This window comes from Panthera leo, chromosome B4 (genome assembly GCF_018350215.1).
Source record: "Panthera leo isolate Ple1 chromosome B4, P.leo_Ple1_pat1.1, whole genome shotgun sequence".
Lineage (NCBI taxonomy): Eukaryota > Metazoa > Chordata > Mammalia > Carnivora > Felidae > Panthera > Panthera leo.
In genome coordinates, this window is record NC_056685.1 from 129819778 (window position 1) to 129843402 (window position 23625).

Consider the following 23625-nt stretch of genomic DNA (forward strand, 5'->3'; position numbering starts at 1 on the left):
GAGGGACAGAGGATCTTGAAGCAGGCTCTGAACCAACAGCAGTGAGCCCAACGCAGGGCTCAAACTCACAAGTCATGGGATCATGACATGAGCTGAAATCAGACACTCAACCGACTGGGCCAGCCAGGCACCCAAGCTGACAGCTGTCAGCTGTCAGCACAGAGCCCGATGCGGGGCTCGAACCCACGAACCGCGAGATCATGACCCGAGTGGAAGTCAGACACTTTTTTTTCTTAATTTCTTTTTAATCTTTGTTTATTTTTGAGAGAGAGAGAGAGACAGAGCGTGAGGAGGGGAGGAACAGAGAGAGAAGGAGACACAGAATCCGAAGCAGCTCCAGGCTCTGAGCTGTCAGCACAGAGCCCGAGGCGGGGCTCGAACCCACGAACCGCGAGATCATGACCTGAGTCAAGTTGGAGGCTTCACTGACTGAACTACCCAGGTGCCCCAAGGGTTACCTCTTAATAGAAGGATTGTGGCTGATTTTTTCTTTTGCTTCTCTGTGTTTCTAACACACATATCACTTGCATAATTTTATCCGAAGTAGAAGAAAGTGACTCACTTCGATGTCACCTCTTCTAAAATGTCTTCCCCGACCCTGCAGGCCAGTTTGGACGCGTGTCCTTTGTACAATCGCATCGCATCATCTTTCCCTTATCTCTCTCATTGCACACTGGATTTTAACCCTCCGTCTACTGGCTGTTTCCTCCGCCCCCGCTGGAAGCTGCCTGAGGACACATAGGGGCTGTGCCTCGTTTGTCTCTGTGGACCTGGAACGAACACAAAGCCTGGCATAAAATGGTCCTTAGTGAATGCTTGAGCAGGACTCGGCATCTGTTTCCTTATCTGTAAAATGGGTATAATCACTGAGTCTTGCTTGGTCCCAAGGATGGCTGGCGAGAAGACAGGAGATCCACGCCTCAAGGTGTTTTCTAAACTGCTAAATAGTATGCACTTACAATAGAGCATTAATGATAATGTTCATTTCCATTTACCTCATAGCCCCAGCCTCCTGGCACCACCCTCTCCAGGGAACTGAGGTCGCTCAAATGGAAGGGCCTGTTGGCCAGGCCCTGAATTCTCTCATCCCCATCCACTGGCCCAGATGCTTCGCTAACTATAGAAGCCCTCCTTGGCTCAGTCTGTTAAGTGTCTGACTTCGGCTCAGGTCATGATCTCGCAGTCAGTGAGTTCAAGTCCCGCATCGGGCTCTGTGCTGACAGCTCGGAGCCCGGAGCCTGCTTCAGATTCTCTGTCCCCCTCTCTCTGCTCCTCCCCCACTCACGCTCTGTCTCTCAAAGATGAATAAATGTTAATAATAATAATAAAATGTAAAAAATAAATAATACACATTAAAAAAATTTTTTTAATAAAAGAATAAAGAAGCCCTCCCACCCGCTATCTGGCCTAACCCCTCCTCTGCCTCCCAAGAAACTGCATCCTTGATATAGAATCTACACTTGAAAATTTTTTAGGAAAATATTTCATCTATATGGTCTGAGAATTAAAATAGTATTATGGTTGGTATAGAAAATATTAAAAAGCAAGAAAATTAAAAGCACCCATAAACTTACCACCACAATATAGCAACTATTAACAAACCTTGTTTCCTTCAAATGTTTAGACACACACATACATATTTGAATAAAATGGAGAGGGCCACATATATACATGGTTGTCTGAGATATCACAAAATTGCCACTGAAAATAAATGAAGAAAAGATGGTCTTTTTAGCAAACGGTGCAGGTCAATTGCATATCCACCCGTGGAACCGTGAATCTTGATCCCTACCCTCACACCATTTAGGGAAATAGTTCAGGAGGAATCAGAGGCCTAAATATGAAAAGTAGACAATAAAACTTCTAGAAGAAAGCATAGGAGAATATCCCCATGACCTTGAAATAGGCAAAAATTTATTTATTTTTTTAATCTTTATTTTTGAGAGAGAGACAGAGTGCAAGTGAGGGAGGAATAGAGACAGAAGGAGACACAGGATCCAAAGCAGGCTCCAGGCTCCGAGCTGTCAGCGCAGAGCCCGACGTGGGGCTCGAACTCACGAGCTGTGAGATCATGACCTGAGCCAAAGTAGGATGCCCAACCAACTGAGCCACCCAGGCACCCTGACAAAAATTTCTTAAGACAAAAAAGTATAAACCATAAGAAAAGATCGTTCGATTGAATTTAATTAAAATTAAGAACATCTGTTCACCGAAAGACACATTAAAGAGAGCAAAAAATAAAATTTAAAAAAGAGTGAAAAATCAAATCACAGACTGGGAGAAAATAATAACAATATATATGTCAAAGGAGCTGTATTCCAAATTTATCAAGAACATCTAGGGGTGCCTGGGTGGCTCAGTTGGTTAAGCTTCCAACTCTTGATTTCAGTTCAGGTCATGATCTCAAGGTCATGAGATAGAGCTCTGCATTGGGCTCTGCACTGGGTGTGGAGTAGAGCTTGCTTAAGATTCTCTCTCTCTCTCTCTCTCTCAAAAAAAAAAAATCTGTGCTAAGAAAAAGACAGATGGGGCATCTGGCTGGCTCAGCTGGTAGAGCACATGACTCTTGATCTTGGGGTTATGAGTTTGAGCCTCACGTTGGGGGGCAGAGTTCACATAAAAAAATAAGAAAGAAAAGACACACAACCCAATTTGTTCCTAAATGGGCAAAGATCTGAATGGCCACTAATATGAAAGAGGATATCTAATTATCCAGGAAACAAATAAAAAGGTGCTAAGCATCATTAGTTATAACAGAATGCAAATTAAAACCACAATGAGAGAGCACTAACCCCCAACCCGCACGACTCAAATGAAGATACGAAATGTTGGCAAGAACGGGAGGTCCTGGACTCTCGAGAGTTACTTGTGGGAGTGAGTGCAAGTTTCTACAACCACTTTGGGAAAATGTTCAGCCGTGTCTACTAAAGTTGAATATACATGTATACCCTACGATCCAGTAAGTCCACTCTTTTTAATGTTTATTCGTTTTTGAGAGAGACAGAGACACAGCATGAGCGGAGGAGGGGCAGAGACAGACAGAGAGAGAGAGAGACACAGACTCAAAAGCAGGCTGCAGGCTCTGGGCTGTCAGCACAGAGCCTGAGGCGGGGCTCGAACCCACGAATCCTGAGATCACGCCTGAGCTGAAGTCGGACGCTTAACAGACTGAACCGCCCAGGCGCCCCCAGCAAGTCCACTCTTCAGTATATACTGTACCTGAGAGAAATGAGTGCTTGGGCCCAACAAACATGTGTAAAAATGTTCTTAGCAATGTAAAGTAGCCAAAAACCAAGAGGAGAAAAGTATATGGATGGTAAAATGAATACATGGAGGGTATCCATACAGTGGACTGATACAAAGACAGGAAAAAGGACAAACTAGAGCTAACATAAAAAAACACAAAGACTTGGGGCGCCTGGGTGGCTCAGTCCGTTAAGCGTCCCACTTTGGCTCAGGTCATCATCTCACGGCTTGTAGGTTCGAGCCCCGCGTCAGGCTCTGTGCTGACAGCTCAGAGCCTGGAGCCTGCTTTGGGTTTTCTGTCTCCCTTTCTCTCTGCCCCTCCCCCGCTCATGTTCTGTCTCTCTCTCTCTCTCTCTCTCAAAACTAAATAAACATTTAAAAAATTTAAAAAAAACACAAAGACTTAAAAAAAAACCCACACACACAAAGACTTAAATGTGAACTGATGAATGAATAAACAAAATGTGGCATCTTCGTACAATAGAATATGAGTCAGGTGTAAAAAGGAATGAAATATTGACACGAGCTACAACACGGGTGATCCTTAAAAACATTATGCCAGGTCGAAGTGGCCGGTCACAAAAAAGCACACATATTGTGTGATTTCGCGTCTATGAAATTTCCAGGATAGGCGAATCGATAGAGACAGAAAACAGATTAGTGGTTGCCGGAAGCTGGGAAGAAAGGAAGAAATGAGAAGTTAGTGCTAATGGCTAGGAGGGTTGGGCTTTCTTTTGTTTTTGTTTTTGTTTTTGTTTTGAGGCAACGAAAATGTTCTAAAATTGGATTGTGGTGATGGTTGTGCGACTCTGTGAGTACGCTAAAAGCCTATGGAACTGTCTACTTTATGTATTTATGTGTTTACTTATTTATTTTTAAGTAAGCTCTGCGCCTAACGTGGGGCTCGAACTCACAACCCAGAGATCACGAGTCATATGTTCTACCAACTGAGCCAGGCGGACTCCCTCCCACCGCCAACTTCTTTTGGAATTGTATACTTTAAAAAGGAGAAACTATATGGTATGTGACATAGCTCACTTAAGCTGTTGTTTTGTTCTGTGTGAAGTGAATGAACCTCTCAGACATACTGTTTGAAAGAGTTTAGATACCAAAAAAAAAAAAAAAAAGTAGAAGCCGTATAATACAGGCAAAATCAGTCTCTAGTGGCAGAAGCTGGGATGGAGGTTCCCTATGAAGAGTTTGTGAATGTGAGGGGGGAGTCTTCCAGAGTACTGGAATGTTCTATATCTCGACCTGGTTGGTGGTTACTCTGGGTCCACGCAGGTAAAATTTATTGATTTGTGATCTACTGAGTTGTTAGCCCATTTTTTTTAATTTTATTGTTTGTTTTTTTAAATTTACATCCAAATTAGTTAGCATATAGTGAAACAATGATTTCAGGAGGAGATTCCTTAATGCCTCATTAGCCCATTTTTGACTCGGGTGGTTTGTTTTTCGGTGTTGAGTTTTAAGAGTTCTCTGTATGTTCGGCATATCAATCCCACATCAGATCATTTTCTCCCATTCTGTGGGTTGCCTTTTTACTTTACTGATCATAGATGCATAGGCACAGAAGTTCTTTTATTTTCACCACATTTAACTTGCCTATTTTTTTGTTGCATGTGTTTTCCAGTCTTTTTCTCTTAATCAGCACTTTCTTAAGATTTTATTTGTAAGTAATCTCTACACACAACACAGGACTCTAACTCCCAGCCCTGAGATCAAGAGTCACATATTCTACTGACCTTGCCACCCATGCACCCCAGTCAACATTATTTTTGTTTAAAGTTTATTCATTTATTTTGAGAGAGAGAGAGAGAGAGAGAGAGAGAGAGAGCGCATGAGCAGGGGAGGGGCAGAGAGAGAGGGAGACACAGAATCCAAAGCAGGCTCCAGGCTCAGAGCCCGACGTGGGGCTCAAACTCATGAATTGCAAAGTCATGACCTGAGCCGACAGGTTGGACACCCCATCGACTGAACCACCCAGGTGCCCCAATACCAACTCAAAAAATTTTTTAAGTTCCAAAATATTAGAAAAAAAAAATGGAAAACATGTAAATTACCTATAGTTCTCTTGCCCAGGATTCTTGATGTGTTTCCCTGTTTTCAGCGTCTAATGATGAACTCCCACCATCGTGGGTCTTGCCAAACCTGTCTGTGCGCCTGACTTCCAGCTCTGGTCACATTTCCAGCCTCTCCATGCCAACCGACTCAACCCAGAAGCCTCCCCTCTCCTCCGCCTTCTCTGGGAGACTTCACTCTTGCTGAGACCATCTTACCCAGGCTTCCTTTCCTTTTCCCTGGATTCTCACTGCATTCTGTCCCTTACCCTCTCCTCCTCCCCTCCAGACAAGGATCTTAGCGTCTCCACTGTCTCCTCCCTCTTCCCCCCTTCCCGGTATTTTCCACCTCCAGAGTTGATTGTCCTGAAGTATGGCTATGAGCATCAGCTCAGTACAGATTTTTTTTTTAATGTTTATTTATTTTTGAGAGCGACAGAGAGACAGAGCATGAGCAGGGAGGGGGAGGGGGTGAGAGAGAGGGAGACACAGAATCCAAAGCAGGCTCCAGGCTCTGAGCTGGCAGCACAGAGCCCGACGCGGGGCTTGAACCCACGAACCACGAGATCGTGACCTGAGCCACATTTGGACATGCAGCCATCTGAGCCACCCAGGTGTCCCTCAGCACAGATTTACTGAGCACTCACAGGCAGGCTCGGGGCTAAGGACTTGGCACATAGATTGCCTTATTGCATCTCCGTCTCCGTGCTTTGATGTGGGTACTATTATTCTCCCCCATTTCACAGATGAGGAAACTGAGGCACGGAGGAGTCAAATAATTTGCCTAAGATCATAGTAGAGCTCTCAGTTTCTAAAAACATTATCATCATTACTTGTCAATTACCGTCAACAACCCAATTGTTATTATGACTTTTTTTCTCTCCTCATTTTACAGAGGCCAAAACCAAAGCCCAGAATGTTAAGCAACTTAATCAAAGTCCTTGGGCCCATAGGTAGGCAGGCTGGGATTTGAACCCCGATCTCCTAGCGGCACCAAATTCATAACTTCTCACTTTGCTGCGCTGTGTTGGTGGACTCTGCCCTGACCCTCAAAGACCCGAGCACATCCTGCTTCTCTCCAGCCCAGGAACGTTTCTAGCGCTTTCAGTGTGCCGCACAAACTCCTAACCTGGTAGCCTAGGCCCCCTGCAATTGTCTCCAGCATCCTGGTAAGCCCTGTCTCTCCCTGGCCTTCTGCAGGGTCCTATACCCCAAGCGGCGGCCGTTCCCTGCACTTTGAACCTGCCCATTCTACAAATCGGCCACTGTCACGCCACTGCTCTCATACCTTTTCTGCCAGTTCTGCCCCCTGGGCCCCTACCCACCTTCAGGACCCCCACCCTCCACTGGAAAGTGACTTCTCCCTCCATCTCTGCGGGGTTACTGCTTCCTTTCTGTCGTGCGTCTGTCTTGAGCCGCCCAGATCAGAGTCCAGACTCTGCCACTTACGGAACCTGTCTGTGCCTCAGTGTCCTCAGGTGTAAAATGAAGACGATAAAAGGGGCGCCTGGGTGGCTCAGTCGGTTGAGCGTCCGACTTCAGCTCAGGTCATGATCTCGCGGTCTGTGAGTTCGAGCCCCGCGTTGGGCTCTGTGCTGACGGCTCGGGGCCTGGAGCCTGCTTCGGATTCTGGGTCTCTCTCTCTCTCTCTGCCCCTCCCCTGCTCGTGCTTTCTCTCTCTCTCTCTCTCTCTCTCTCTCAAAAATAAATAAGCATTAAAAAAAAATGAAGGTGATGACAGTCATTGCAAAGTTGGGTTGTTGCAAGAACGAAGACGCCGGAATGGTTTGTACGATGATGATGATTGCGTGTCCTTGTACCTCCTCTCCTCCAGGAGGTTCATTTTGTCAGTCCCCAGAGATTCCCTGAGGGCTTATTATTTGCCAGACCCTGCTCCAGGGTCGGCGGCTGACACCCGGCCCAGATCTGCTCGGGTGCTGCTCACACAAGTTCTAACGGGCTGCTTGGGTGCTGCAGACACAGCGCTGTAGGGGGCTGGGGAGGCGAAGGGCGGCATCTGGGGGGAAGGGGGAAGAGTTCGTCCCAGGCAGAAACACTGGGCACAAGGCCCAGCGGGGAGAATACACAGACTGTGAAGGACCCTGAGCAGCCCAGAGATGCGAAGAGTCAAGGAGGCGGAAGGGGTCAGAAGGGGCTTGCTGCAGAAAGTAGGGTTCTGGGACCAGAAAAATGGCAGCATCGGCCTTATATGGGAGCTTGATTTTTTTTTAATGTTTATTTATTTTGAGAGAGAGAGACAGACAGAGCACCAGCGGGAGAGGGGCAGAGGGAGAGGGAGATGCAGAATCCGAAGCAGCTTCCAGGCTCTGAGCTGTCAGCACAGAGTCTGATGCGGGGCTCGAACCCACGGACTGTGAGATCGTGACCCGAGCAGAAGTCAGACGCTCAACCGACTGAGCCACCCAGGCGCCCCTGGGAGCTTGTTAAATGCAGGGTCGCAGCACCCAGGCTAGACCCACCGAACCCAAATCGGCATGTTAACAAGCTCCCCAGGTGTTTCACGTCACCTTAAAGTGCGACAGGGGCGCCTGGGTGGTCCAGTCGGTTAAACGTCCGACTCTTGATCTCAGCTCAGGTTGTGACCTCATGGTTCATGAGTTCGAGCCTCGCGACGGGCTCTGCGTTGTCAGAGCGGAGCCTGCTTGGGATTCTCTCTCTTCCTGCCCTTCCTTCCGCGCATGCACACGCTCTAATAAATAAACATTAAAACAAAATGAAGTGTGGCAAACACTGGGCTCAATCAGGAGGTGTCCTGTGGTCCTCCTGAGGGGTTTCCACTGCATCAGATGTTAGAATCCCTGGTGAGATTTTAATTAAATCAGTGTCTCAGGAGAAGCGTCCTGAGCACCTCTATTTTGTGCATTCATTATTCATTCCGAGAGTGATTACTGAGCACTAGCCATGTGTGCTCTCTCCCTAGGACCATGCCTTCTGCTTCCCTGGAGTGGCACTCAGGGCCCTCTCTCTAATATGCACCCAGCGGACATTATTCCATGAATCTAGTGCAATGTCACCCAGGCCCGATTTACCCCTTCTACCTCGGGACCGCTGGGTCTCCCGGCCATCACTCAAACATTCCCACTGCCCCCTTTCTCTTGAGCCTTTGAGTGTGTTGAGTCCTTCAGGAGGCCTCCCAGACCACTTGGTGCAGCTGGGAACCGCGGTGCTCCCATCACACTCCGGCCTACCCTCGGTCACGGTGACTTCACCCCGTGAAGCTTGCCTGTCTCCGGACGAGGAGGCCAGGAGCTTCCGAAGGACAGCTCGGTGCTCTGTTCGTGCTTATTTCCCCAGGACCTGGCGTGGTTAAATGTTTGTAGACTGAATGAACACACACATAAGCTAATAAAAATGAAAATGAGGACACGTGCCAAAGAAGTACACCAAAGCTAGGAAATGCAATTATTCATGTGTGTGTGTGCGTGCCCCATGGTTTCTCAGCACAGATGGGTGCTGGAGAATAAAGAACCACGCTTCTGGTTTTTTCCGACAGCTTTCCTGCAATATAATTCACATCCCATACATTTCACTCATTGAAAGTATACGGTTCGTTCGGTGGTTTTTCGTATATTCACAGAGTTGTGCAACCATCACCACTATTTAATTCCAGAACATTTTCCTCACTGCCAAGGAACCCCATATCCATCAGAGGTCAGTCACCATGTCCCCCTTACCTTCTCCCCCAGCCCTAGGCAACCATGCATCCTCTGTCTGTCTTTATATCTTTGCCTGTTCTGCACATTTCATACAAATGGAGTCATACAGCCTGTGGTTTTTTTTGTGTCTGGCCTCTTTCACTCAGCATGGGTTTTCAAGGCTCATGCATGCTGCAGGATGAGTCAGTACCCCGTTCCTTCCTATTGGTGAGTGACACGCCATACTTTGTTTCTTCATTCGTCAGACCGCAGTCACCAACCGTCGTGCAGGTATGTAGCATTTCGTTCCCGCTGCAACGTTTTCGTGCTATCTCCCTGCCTCTTGACATGTACTGTTTCACCGTTTCAGAAGGGCGGTGTTTGTTCCCATTTTGCAGAGGAGTGAAACGAGGCGAGAGTGAGCAGTTGTGACTTGCCAGAGGCCACAGGCCATCAAATGGCAGTCATAACTTGAAGCCCTTTTTCTCTGCGCCGTTCTGTCTCCCTCCACAATCCAGTTTCTTATTTTTTTTTTAACGTTTATTTATTTTTGAGACAGAGAGAGACAGAGCTTGAACGGGGGAGGGTCAGAGAGAGGGAGACACAGAATCGGAAACAGGCTCCAGGCTCTGAGCTGTCAGCACAGAGCCCGACGCGGGGCTCGAACTCACGGACCGCGAGATCATGACCTGAGCTGAAGTCGGACACTCAACCGACTGAGCCACCCAGGCCCCCCCACAATCCAGTTTCTATCGCGTGTCTCTTTTCCCCTCATAAACCCCCTCTTCGTGGCGTCCACAGTGCCCTATGGCCACCAGGCCCTGGGCACACGGAAGTTTTGGTTGTGAGCCCAGGGAGGGTTTTAAGCCTTTATCTCATGTGGGTTTGTAAGGCAAGAGTCTGCACTCTTTCCAGCCTCAGAGCAGACAGGCCATTTCTAGGTTGTGGGTGTGGGTGGTGAGGACATAGTCAGGGGAGACTGTGCTCCACGAGGCCTCGACCTCGCTGTCCACCCTGCACAACGGGGGCCTCTCACACCTGCCCCGGGGTTGCCCGGACCTCCCAGTGGCCACTTCCTTCTGCTTGCCACGCCCCTCCCTCCCCAACAGAGAACCTTAACGGCACTTATCACCCGGGGACGCAGTGTGTTTCACGTCTGCTCCCCCAAACCTGTGAGCTCCGGACATAAAGGGTATTAATCATCTATCACAGAAACTGACCCTTAGTAGGAACTCAGCTAGTATTGGTGGAATGGAGGGATCTTTCCATGTTTCAATAATAGCCCTACAAGGGGGCCCCGGGCTGGCTCAGTTGGTAGAGCATGGGACTCTTGATCTCGGGGTCGTGAGTTTGAGCCCCATGTTTGGTGTAGAGATTACTAAGGACAGTAACAATAATAGTGCCTATGATCAATTGCATGCTTACCACAAGACATTTTATCCTGACAACAACACTTTGATGTGGTATCTAATCTCCTTTTCACCGAAAAGGTAAAGTTGACTGGCCCAAGGTCATAGATAGCAAGAAACAGACCTGGGATTTAAATCCAGGACTGCTTGTCTCCCAATATGCTGTTCTTCACCACCAGCGGGCCCCCTCATAGGACAAGTGGGAATTTAGAATCAGGCCTTCAGGAGTGGATGATTTTAAAAAATTAAAAAAGAAAACAAAAGGAGGACCTTGTTGCCCAAAGCTTCTCAAATTCTACTCACCTGTGATCTCTATTACGCGCTCCTACTTCAGGTCTCAAGAGAGAAACCAGCTCAGAGAGGTTAAGTGGCTACCAAAAACACACAGCACTCAAGGCTAGGCCTGCTTGTTTCCAAGGGCAGGCGTGCATCAGTATACCACAGTCACTGAATATTTATTCCACTTGTCATTGCTTAGGCGGAAGTCTCAGTTTCCACTGAGCAGCTTTAAAAGTAAATGACTACACCCAAATCCTGGAGAAATCAGAACCCTCCCACATTGCTGGTGGGATCATAGGAAGGTGCAACCGCTTTGCAAAACGGTGTGGCAGTTCCTCAAACTCTGTTTGGTAACAGAGTTGCCATCTGATCTAGAAGCTCCACTCCTAGGTATCTGCCCAGGAGAAATGAAAACATATGCCCACACAAACACTTGTACACGAATGGACCTGAATGTCCACAGCAGCGTCGTTCATGATGGCCACACACACACACACACACACACACACACAGGAAACAACTCAAATGTCCACGAACTGATGAGTGGATAAGCAAAATGTGGCACATCCATACAATGGGATGTTACATGACAATAGTGTGTGTTACCAACTCTTCGCAGACGACATAATACTCTGTACGGAAAACCCAAAAGATTCCACAAAAAAAAAAAAAAAAAGCCTGCTAGAATCGATCCACGAATTCAGCAAAGTCACAGGGAAATAAAATCAATGCACAGAAATCGGTTGCATTTCTATACACCAGTACCGAAGCAGCAGAAAGAGAAATCAAGGAATCGATCCCACTTACAATTGCACCAAAAGCCATAAAATACCTACGAATAAACTTAACCAAAGAGTTGAAAAATCTATACACTGAACACTATAGAAAGCTTGTGAAAGAAACTGAAGAAGACACAAAAGGATGGAAAAATATTCCATGTTCCTGGATAGGAAGAACGAATATTGTTAAAATGTCGATACTACCCAAACAATCTACATATTCAATGCAATCCCTATCAAAATAACACCATCACTCTTCACAGAGCTAGAACAAACGATCCTGAAATTTGCATGGAAGCAGAAAAGGCCCCGAATAGCCAAAGCAATTCTGAAAAGGAAAACCAAAGCTGGAGGCATCACAATCCTGGACTTCAAGATGTATTGCAAAGCCGTAACCATCAAGACAGTATGGTACTGGCACAAAAACACTCAGATCAATGGAACAGAATAGAGAATCCAGAAATGGACCCACAAACATATGACCAACTAATCTTTGACAAAGCAGGAAAGAATATCCAATGGAATAAAGACAGTCTCTTCAGCAAATTGTGTTGGGAAAATTGGACAGGGAAATGCAGAAAAATGAACCTGGACCACTTTCTTACACCGTACACAAAAATAAACTCAAAATGGATGAAAGACCTCAATGTAAGACAGGAAGCCATCAAAACTCTGTAGGAGAAAGCAGGCGAAAAGCTCTTTGATCTCTGTCACAGCAACTTCTTCTTCAACGTGTCTCCGGGGACAAGGGAAACAAAAGCAAAAATGAACTATTGGGACCTTATCAAAATAAAAACCTTCTGCATAGTGAAGGAAACAGTCAGCAAAACTAAAAGCAACCGACAGAATGGGAGAAGATATATGCAAACCACATATCAGATAAAGGATTAGTATCCAAAATCTATAAAGAACTTATCAAACTCAATACCCAAAAAACAAATAATCCAGTGAAGAAATGGGCAAAAGACATGAACAGACACTTCTCCAAAGAAGATATCCAGATGGCCACCCGACACATGAAAAAATGCTCAACATCACTCATCATCAGGGAAATACAAATCAAAACCACAATGAGATACCACCTCACACCTGTCAGAATGGCTAAAAGTTAACAACTCAGGCAACAACAAATGTTGGTGAGGATTCAGAGAAAGAGGAACTCTTTTTTACTACTGGTGGGAATGCAAGCTGGTGCAGCCACTCTGGAAAACAGGATGGAGGTTCCTCAAAAAACTAAAAATAGAAATACCCTACGACCCAGCAATTGCATTACTAGGCATTTATCCACGGGATACAGGTGTGCTGTTTTGAAGGGGCACATGCACCCCAATGTTTATAGCAGCACTGTTGACAATAGGCAAAGTACAGAAAGAGCCCAAATGTCCATCAACAGTTGAATGGATAAAGAAGATGTGGCATATATATATATATATAATGGAGTATTACTCAGCAATCAAAAAAAATGAAATCCTGACATTTGCAACAATGTGGATGGAACTAAAGGGTATTATGCTAAGCGAAATTAGTCAGAGAAAGACAAATATCATATGAATTCACTCATATGTGGAATTTAAGATACAAAACAGATGAGCCTAAGGGAAGGGAAACAAAAATAATATAAAAACAGGGAGGAGGACAAAACAGAAGAGACTCTTAAATCACCACTTAAATATAGAGAATCTCTTAAATATAGAGAACAAACAGGGTTGCTGGAGGGTTTGTGGGTGGGGGGAAGGGCTAAATGGGCAAGGGACATTAAGGAGGACACTTGCTGGGAGGAGCACTGGGTGTTATACGTAGGGGATGAATCACTGGAATCTACTCCTGAAGTCGTTATTGCACCATATGCTAACTTGGCTGTAAATTTAAAAAATAATAAATTAAAAAAAATAGTACATGTTACAACATAGCGTAATGAAAACACTACACTAAGTGAAAGAAACCCATCACAAAAGGCCACTTATTGTATGATCCCATTTATACGAAATGTCCAGAATAGGCAAATCTATGGAGTCAGAAGGTAGACCAGTGGTCAGAGGGGAGGAGGGAGTGGGGAGTGACCGTTAATGGGGATGGGGTTTCTTTTCAGAATGATGAAAAGGTTCTGGAATTTGATAGTGGTGATAGGTGCATAACTCTGTGACTACGCTAAAAACCACTGAAAGGTACACTTTAAAAGGGTGAATCTTATGGTATGTGAATTATAGATCAATAAAGCTGTTATTAAAAAAAGAAAAATATGGGGCGCCTGGGTGGCTCAGTCGGTTAAGCGTCCGACTTCAGCTCGGGTCACGATCTCGCGGTCCGTGAGTTCGAGCCCCGCGTCGGGCTCTGGGCTGACGGTCAGAGCCTGGAGCCTGCTTTGGATTCTGTGTCTCCCTCTCTCTCTGCCCCTCCCCCGTTCATGCTCTGTCTCTCTCTGTCTCAAAATTAAATAAACGTTAAAAAAAAATTTAAAAAAAATTAAAAAAAAAAAAGAAAAATAAATAAAAATGAAGTGACCTTTGTCTTTTCCAGCTCCGTGGAAACGGGTATTGGACGGAGAGACCACCGGCCAGTACACTCATCCCATGCCCCTTTGGTGACAGAGCATGGCCTCCTCTGAGCAGGAACCAAGGCCCCAGCAGCCAACCTTGGCATATTTGACTTGTAGGAGTGTCTCTCAGCCTGTCTTCCCTTCCAGGGTGTGTTTTTAACATTTGGCCTCATAGCACTTCTGTGTGGCAAAGGACTTTATGGTTAATGTACCCTTTCTGAGTGACATCCATTCTGCCGTCTCAGTAGCCCAGCCCAGATGGGTGGTGGTGGAGTCAGGGTGACATCACAGGATTTCAGCCATTTTGGAGCAAATGCAGCGTGGAGTCCCAGTGCTAAAGCCGCTGAAACAGAAAGGCAATCACCCAGGATCTGACCCCCCCAACACCTGAGTTTGAATCTCTGTTCTACCACCTTACTAGCTTAGAGGTCTTGAGCAGTCTTTGAACTGCCTGGAGCCTCTATTTGCTCACCTGAAAAACGACAGTGATGATTTCAACCTCACAGGACACGGAAAGGTTCCTGGCTATCCAAACCGGAGTCCGTGGAGCCCAGCAGCCTCAGCATCCCCTGGGAGCTTGTTAAAAATGCAGACTCTCAAACAAACAAACAAACAAAAAGATGCAGACTCTCAGGTCCCAACCTCGGCCCGTGAAATCAGAATCGACCTCTTTTTTATTTTTATTTTTTTAATTTAGTTTTGAGAACATGCGTGGGGGGAAGGGCAGAAAGAGAAGCCCAAGCAGGTTCCATGCTCAGCGGGGAGCCTGATGGGGGGGGGGGCTCAATCTCACCACCAGGAGATCACGACCTGAGCCAAAATCAAGAGATGAATGCTCAACCAACGGAGCCACCCAGGCACCCCCAGAATCTACTTCTTAACATCAGGCCCAGGGGATTCACAGAAGGTAAAGTTTGAGAAGCACTGGAAAGAGCTAGAATGAGGTAGGCAGGTGAAAACCTGGCACAACAGGATTTCACACACGGATGTTACGGTGTTTCTTTTGTTATTTACAAAGAGGGCTGGACTGAGGTCCCTGCTGTGCGATCATAAGCTGGGCGCCTGACCACTCTCGGCCTTCGTATCTCCATGTCCCTGCTAACAAGATCGGTTTGATGAGGTTCATCTGATAGAGCGTGTGGGAAAATGCTCTAAAAAGGCGAAGGCCATATGTGTTCAGGGTTGTCTTGGCCAATGTGGACAGAGAATGACTGGCGAGATTCTGGAGAGAAGATAAGGTCTGAAGCACCCGCCCAAGCATCAGACAGAGGGGGCAAAGACCCTGGCAAGCCGAGACGAGTGACTGAGGAAGTGCTGCTCTAGCCTACCAGAACCCTCTCCACCTTGAAGTCGTTTAAAGGCAAAGGGGCCAAAAACCATAAAGTGCCCTCAGGCAAGATAGGGAGGTCTGGGCAAAGGTGAAGGGACAGGCTCACAGCGGTGGCGGTGGGGGGGGGGGGGTGCTCCTGGTAAACAGGGCAAAGGTATCAAGCTGCAGAAGCCTTGAGTGCAGAGGACCCAGGCAGCCCTCCCATAAATGCCTGTGTCCGGTTTAGCTAGTCTTCAAAGGGCTGGAAATTCCTCCTCTACTCACGCCTCCTCTATTGGTGGCCAGCACATAGGACCTGCCACGCATTTTCCGAGAACAGTTCCACGTACTCACTCCCCAAATCCTCACATCGGCCCAAGAGGTAGGTCTCTTTCAATCCCCCATGGTACAAATGAGGCTACTGGAGCACAGAAAGGTCGAGTGACTTCCCCAACACCGCAGAACTATTAAGCAGTGGGGCCAGGCTTCAAGCCCAGGACATCTGGCTCCAGGGCCCCTTTCTAGAGCAACGCTTCTTCAGCATTTTTAAAAAGCCTTTATTTTTTAGAGCCGTTTTAGGTTCACAGAAAACTTGGAGAGATTTCTCCTATATCCCCTGCCCCCGTAGACGCACAGTCTCCCCGTCGCTAACATCTCCCAACAGAGTGGGTGTGATATTGTTATTTATACACACATACATTGTAATATACACATGGGCAACTAGACTACAAAATGTGTTTCTCGTGTTTGATCTCGGTCAAGGTTCCCAGCTCAGAGCTCCTAAAACCCTTGGTATTTGCAAAGTGTGTCTTTTGTTACGTTAATGAGGCGACTTTTGGAAAGTACCTAAGGATGGGGGCTTGTAGCCAGTGGAACCCGCTGAGAACAGAGAAGTTTGGAACTTTCCATCTTACCCCACCCCCCACCTCCAGGGAGGTGAAGAGCTCTTGAGGTTGAATGGATGGCTAATGGCTCATGATGTAATCAATTGTGCCTTTGTAATGAAGCCTCCATAAAACCCCAAGAGGATGGGATTCAAAGAACTTCTGGTTGGGGGGCGCCTGGGTGGCTCGGTCGGTTAAGCGTCCGACTTCGGCTCAGGTCACGATGTCGCGGTCCGTGAGTTCGAGCCCCGCGTTGGGCTCTGTGCTGACCGCTCAGAGCCTGGAACCTGTTTCAGATTCTGTGTCTCCCTCTCTTTCTGCCCCTCCCCTGTTCATGCTCTGTCTTTCTCTGTCTCAAAAATAAATAAACGTTAAAAAAAATTAAAAAAAAAAAAAAGAACTTCTGGTTGGTAAACACCTGAAAGTGATATGAAAGCTCCAGGCCCTCTCCCCACACCTTGCCCCATGCGTCTCTCCTGTCTGGCTGTTCCTGAGTTATAGCCTTTTATAATAAACCAGTGATCTAGTGAATAAACAGGTTTCCTGAGTTCTATGGACAGCTTTAGGAAATTAATGGACCCAAGGGGGTGGGTCTTTGGAACCTCTGGTCTATAGCGTGGGTCAGAAGGACAGGTGACAACCTGCCCTTGTGAACCAGCATCTGAAGTGGGGCGGGGGGTGGGGGGACAGCCTTGTAGGACTGAGCCCTTCACCTGTGGGACCTGACCCTATCTCCAGGTAGAAGGGTCTGAATTGAGTTGAACTGGAGGGCACTCAGCTAGTGTCCAGAGCATTGCTTGTTGGCGTAGGGACACCCCCCCTAGTCCCCACCACCACATACAGGAACTAACGACCCGAACCCTTATTAGTGGCACATTTGTTACAAGGGATGAACCTACACTGACACATCATGATCATCCAAAGTCCATAGTTTATATTACGGGGTCACTATTGGCGTTGTACATTCTATGGGTTTGGACAAGTGGAAAACAACGTGAATCCATCACTATAGCATCATAGAGAGTATTTTCACTGCCTTAAAAATCCTGTGTGCTCTGCCTATTTAGCCCCTCCTCCTCCACCCCCACCCCTACCCCTGCCACCACTGATCGTTTTTACTGTCTCCATAGTTGTGCCTTTTCAAGATGTCATAGAGCCAGATCATACCGAATGCATGTCGCCTCTTCAGATTGGCCTCTTTGATTTAGTAATATGCATTTCAAGTTCTTCCATGGCTTTTCATGGCTTGATAGCACATTTCTTTTTTTTTTTTTTTCTTTTAAATGTTTATTTATTTGAGGAGGGAATGGGGAGGGCAGGGAGGGACAGAGAGAGGGAGAGAGAGAATCCCAAGCAGGCTCCACGCTGCCAACGCAGAGTCTGAGGCAGGGTTCAAACTCACAAACCATGAGATCATGACCTGAGCTGAAACGAAGAGTCAGACGTTCAACTGACTGAGCCACCCGGGTGCGTGCCCCCACAGCACATTTCTTTTTTAGTGCTAAATAATATTCTGTTCTCTGGATGCACCACAGTGTGCATCATCTACTAAAAGACATCTTTGTTGCTTCCAGGGCGCCTGGGTGGCTCAGTCGGTTAAGCATCCGACTTCGGCTCAGGTCATGATCTCGCAGTTCGTGGGTTCGAGCCCCGCGTCGGGGTCTGTGCTGACAGCTCGGAGCCTGGAGCCTGCTTCGGATTCTGTGTCTCCCCCTCTCTCTGCCCCTCCCCCGCTTGTGCTCTATCTCTGTCTCTCAAAAATGAATACATGTAAAAAAAATTTTTTTTTCTTAAAAAAGACATCTTGGTTGCTTCCAACTTTTGGCAATTATGAAGAAAGCTGCTATGAACATCCGTGGGCAGAATTTGGTTTGGACAAAAGTTTTTACTTTTACTGTTTTTTTTATTTGTTTGTTTTGTTTTTTAAGCCTGGAGATGGAGGTGGTTGTTTGGAGGCTGGCCTGAGAGCCATGTAGCAGAGAGGTCAGGGCTAGATGGGGTCCTCTAGGACTAGAAGGAGGAGGAGGACGACGACGACGACTAATCCAGCACTTCTGTTCCTAGCATCAGTCTGGCACAGAGGTCTGGTGAACCAGGGTCACTAGCAATTTCACGCGTGCTGCCTGATTAGTTAAGCTCCAATAACGGCCCTCATTGCAAACCAGTAGACGCCGGGTGCTGTGACAGGTGCTTTATCCATGGCGGTGTCCAAAACAGTGTTCTTAGAGTTTTTGGTCTTTTTACCTTCACACAACTGCAAGGAACGTATTTTATCATACAAATGCACTCACGTAAATGAAACAGGTGACCCCAAATACTCTAATATCTTCTAATCTAGATCTTTTTTTTTTGAAAAAATTTTAATGTTTATTTATTTTTGAGAGTGAGAGAGAGAGAGAGAGACAGAGTGCGAGCGGGGGAGGGGGCAGAAAGAGATGGAGACACAGAATCCAAAGCAGGCTCCAGGCTCTGAGCTGTCAGCACAGAGCCCGATGCAGGACTCGAACTCACAAACTGCCAGATGGTGACCTGAGCTGAAATCAGACGCTTAACCGACTGAGCCACCCAGGCGCCCCGATTTCATTTGTTTTTAATGCCGGTCATGACATTGACTTCCTGGCACGACATGGAATTCTACTGACAGTGCAGCTTTGGGCAAGCCCCTGAACCTCTGTGAGCCACCAGGCAGGCCTTAAAATGTTGTTCTGAGTGGTAAGTGAGATAAGGTCTGTGAAAAGTTTAACACCAGATCTTTAACATTGATAAGGGCCCAAACCAGGGTTGAACCTGGAGCCAGGTTCTCCTTCCCACAATTCCGAGCTGCTTCTCTGAGAAGCCAAACTTGCCGGGTGTGGCTTCCCAAGGCTGTGCTACTGGTTACAGCTCAGTCATTTGGGTAGAGGCCAGGTTCGCCACTCCTGGAAAATGTAAGAAGCTGTCCTCATGCTCTCCTGCACCAGTGACAATCTTCTCTCTCCCTCTCCATTGCTCAATTTATTTTATTTTGTGCCATTTGTAAGTGATCTCTACACTCATCATGAGGCTCGAACCCACAGCCCCGAGACCAAGGGCCACCTGCTTCACCGACTGAGCCAGCCAGCGTTCCTCCATTGTCCACTTTAACTCAACGTCCACTTGCCGGGCACGAACTGGACACGTGGCTGTTCCCTCTTTCTCTTCCCCAGCCTGGAACTCTCCAGAACTGCCCGGTGCCCTCCTTACCTCATTCAGATTGCTCCTAAAATGTCACCTCCACAGAACCATCCCTAAATCCCTGATCCAAACGAGAATCACTCTCCCTGTCTAGGGTAACCCCTTTTCCCTGCTTTAGTTTTCTTCACGGTTTGTTACTACCTGACAAATTATACACCATGTTGGCTTATCCATTAACTCTTCATCTTCACTAAAACATAAACTCCAGGAGAGCAGGAACTTGGAGGGTTGGTTCCCTGCTCTATGCCCAATACCTAGAACAGCGGGGCACAGAGTAGGTGCTCAATGGATGTTTGCCGAATCAACAAAGGACACTAGGCCAAAGCTGGGGAGGTGGGCTGATGAAACAACGGGGGCCATGGGGAGCTATGTGGGTGGACCTTGTGACAAATACACTCAGCCAAGTACAAACCGAGTGCCTGGAAGCACAGAGGAGGCAGAAATCAACTCTTAACTCTGGATCAGGGAGGGGGCTGAGGGACCGCAGAGGTTGGGCGGAACCTCAAAGATGTAGCTCTACGGAGAGAGAGTGTCTGTGTAGAGGCAAAGGCAAGGACAAAGTCAGGGTAGAAATGTGCGTTGGGCAGAGACCAATCTGTGGGGGCAGTAGCTGTGGGTTCAGGGATGATGGGCAGGTGGGAAGAGGCTAGAGCAGGATGTAGAGGGCTTTGAATGCCAGGCTGAAAAGTTTGGCATTTATAACTCTCTGACAGTGTCCTAAGAAGATCCATCCATCTATCTATATCTATATATCTATATCTACACACATATGTGGAGCACATTTATATATGCACACACCATGAGAACCTATTAGAACATAAAATTCAGGGGCACTGGGTGGCTCAGTCGGTTGAGCAACTGACTTTGGTCTTGGCTCAGGTCATGATCCCAGGGTCACAGGATCGAACCCTCAGTTGGGCTCAGCGCTGAGCACGAAGCCTGCTAAAGATTCTGTCTCCCTCTCTCTGCCCCCTTCCCCTGCTCACATGCTCTCTCTCTCTTTCAAAAAAAAAAAAAATCAATAATATTTATAGATATGTAAAATTTTAAATTAAATTTAAAAATTAAATAAATTAAATATTCAATATTGAATTAGCTATAAATTAAAATTAAATATACAACGCAAAATAATATATACTTTTTTATTTTTTTATATATAATTTTGGGATTTTTAAATTGTTTTTTATGTAATCTCTACCCTCTAATGTGGGGCTAGGACTAGGATCCCAAGATCAAGAGTCAAGGGTCGCATGCTCTACTGACTGAGACACTATATATATATATAATATATATACACACTTGTGTATAGTGTATATATATTTATATACATATAGTTACATATGTACTTTATATATATACTTTATATATATACTTTATATATATACTTTATATATATATATATATATATATATATATATATATATATATAACTATATATATATTTAAAAATTATGTTTTAATAAATTCCCACGGTTCACAGTTCGGGCATAAAAGACTTTAGGATGAAGATCTCCCTCCAGTTCCTGCCCTTCCCCGCCTCATCCCCTCCCCAAGGAAGTCCCGCAGAAGTAATCAATGTCACTGTACTTTGTGTTGTCCCAGCACATGCGCGTTTGCACCAGGCCGCGCTTGCGAAGCGGCTGTGTGGGGTGTGGACGGGTTCCTGCCTCGGGTCCATCAGTAGGACGCCCGGCCTCCTTCACCGCTGCCAGGTGGCCCTTCCCCCTTCTGCAGCCCGGAAGCTCTGCGTGCTCCACCCACTGACAGGTAGATTTGCTTGAGCCCGCCCACTCCGGTCGCTTGAGCCAATCGAACACGACATGCAAATCGAGTCTCATAGCGCTACAACCAATGGTGGCGGAGGTGCAACAACGGGTTCCCCCGGGCTCCCCTTCTGACTCTGCGCAAAGTCTGTAAAAATTCTTTTCAGGGGCAAAAAGAAGTTGGCAAATGCGGGAGCTGGAGAAATGAGGACGGGGACGTGAAGGGAATGCTGAGGTGGGAGGACACTGAAGCTTGAAGGACTGCTGGAGGTCATCCCGCCTGGCCCCCGGGCTGACCCTCTCCCTCCCTCCGCGCCCGCCCTGCCAGGTGCTCACACCGTCTCTGGTGAAGTCACTACCGGCAGGCGCCCGCCAGGCTGAAGTGAAAACCGGATGTGGCTTCTGCAGAAACCGACCCGAGGTCTGGGCGTGGGGCGAAAACCCCAGAGAGAATCCGAAGCAGCCTCAAATCCTGCCTCTACCACTTGTTAGCTGTGTGACTTTGGGCAATCGGCGCCCCCTTACTAAGGCCTCGGTTTTGCCACCTGGAAAATGGGAATAATAACACTACCCTCCTAGCTCCGATGCTGGGATCGATGGGCTAGTCAGATGAAAACGCCACAGACTTCGATCTCTGCAAGCTACAGTACTTGGTAATTAAAAGACGATCACTTTGAAGTTAGATACACCAGGTGACCCGTTCCCGGTGTTCCCAACTATTTGTGGTGTGATCTTAGGCAGATCACTTTACCTCTCTGACTCTTGCTTTCTTCAACTCTTAAGTAAAACATTTCAATGGCTGTTGTTGGGATTCAATGTGTCAAGGTTTATAGGGCACTTGGCACAGGGCCAAGCCACATGTGCCTAGAACCGTAGGTCCTCCTGGAACCTCAGTCTCATCGTCTGTATTCCGGATACAACAATAATGTCTTCCCTGCCTGCCCCACAGGATAGTCATGAGCCTTGAATGTCTTGCGACACAGTTTATAAATAGGAAAACATTATACCAATGTTAATTAGTGATATGCAAGGCAGTCAGCACACTGGAAAGAGCGTGATGTTGGCCCTGACTCTGCCTTTTATTCTCTGTGTGACCTTGGACATGTTATTTTTTTTTCTGTCCAAGGGTCAATTTCCTCTCTTGTAATATACCAAGTATATAGGGCCATTGTGGACATTGATAAAATGGTGTGTGGAAAATGCCTCCTTTATGCCCAGCACATGACAAATTTTAATAAACAGTACCTATTATTACCAGCAAGTTTTTCTTTAAATATCCCTAGATTCTATTTCCAGAACAGAGGGATTGAGAGAGAAGGGCAAGAGCAAGACTTGCTTCTCACTGTACATCCTCCCGTATCTTTTGACTTGTATTATGGGAACGTGTTATTTTTCTAAGACGTAAAATTTAAATTAAAAATGGAAATACAATTAATTATGCAACTATAATAAGTAATAAAAATCAAAACAATAAAATTTAAAACTAATTTTATATTTATTACTTTCAATTTTTATAGTTTATTTATTTATTTTAAAAAAATTCAATCTTTATTTGTTTTTGAGAGAGAGACAGAGTATGAGCAGGGGAGGAGCAGAGAGAGGGGGAGACACAGAATCTGAAGGAGGTTCCAGGCTCTGAGCTGGCAGCACAGAGCCCGAAGCAGGGCTTGAACTGATGAACTGTGAGATCATGACCTGAGCTGAAGTCGGACGCTCCAAGGGCCAGATGCTTAACCGACTGAGCCACCCAGGCACCCCTAAAACTAATGTTTAATCTCATGGGTAGAGAGGCCTCGTCCGGGGTAAGAAGCAGCCCAAATTCAAAGAATAGCCTTGTGTCCACAAATCCCAGAGTTTACCACGGAGAGGCAGAGTCCTGCTTTTTTTCTAAGATCAATGGGAAAATTTCCAAACCCCAACAGGGGGTCACCTCTGCAAGGACTGACCACCCATCGGTGTAAACATTCTCGAAGCCACTGTGAAGTCATTTTCTATGGAAGGAGATGACCGGGACTAGGAAGACTGGGCTGGATTTCTCTCAACATCAGAGGTATTCAGGACTCAGGGTGAGTCACTCCTGCCCAGAGGGCTTGCCCTCCAACCCCAATAAGGATGAACACCTCATTCCGCAGTATTAGTGTTCCCCCGGCCCCAAGGCCTTACATGGGTATCAGCGAGCCATGGGCCGTCCAGCCAACCCACCCCCAGGTTCCTCCAACTGTCCTGAGATGCCTCTGGTCTTGGACAGCCTTTCTGTTCTTCCTCGTCTGGAGGCCAAGTCCTGAACTGACCGACACCACTCTAGTCTGGAAGCTCCCATTCAGCTGGAGGAAGGCAGGAAGGAAGAACACCAAGGCCCAAGGCCACCTTCCCTCCAGTGTCCGCTGTTACATCTTTACTGTGTATGGCAGTGACCTTGCAGTTCAGATTCTGTTTCTCAACTGTTCGTCAAGGCAGCAGAGAGGGCACAGACTTTTACCTGCTTCCCCGT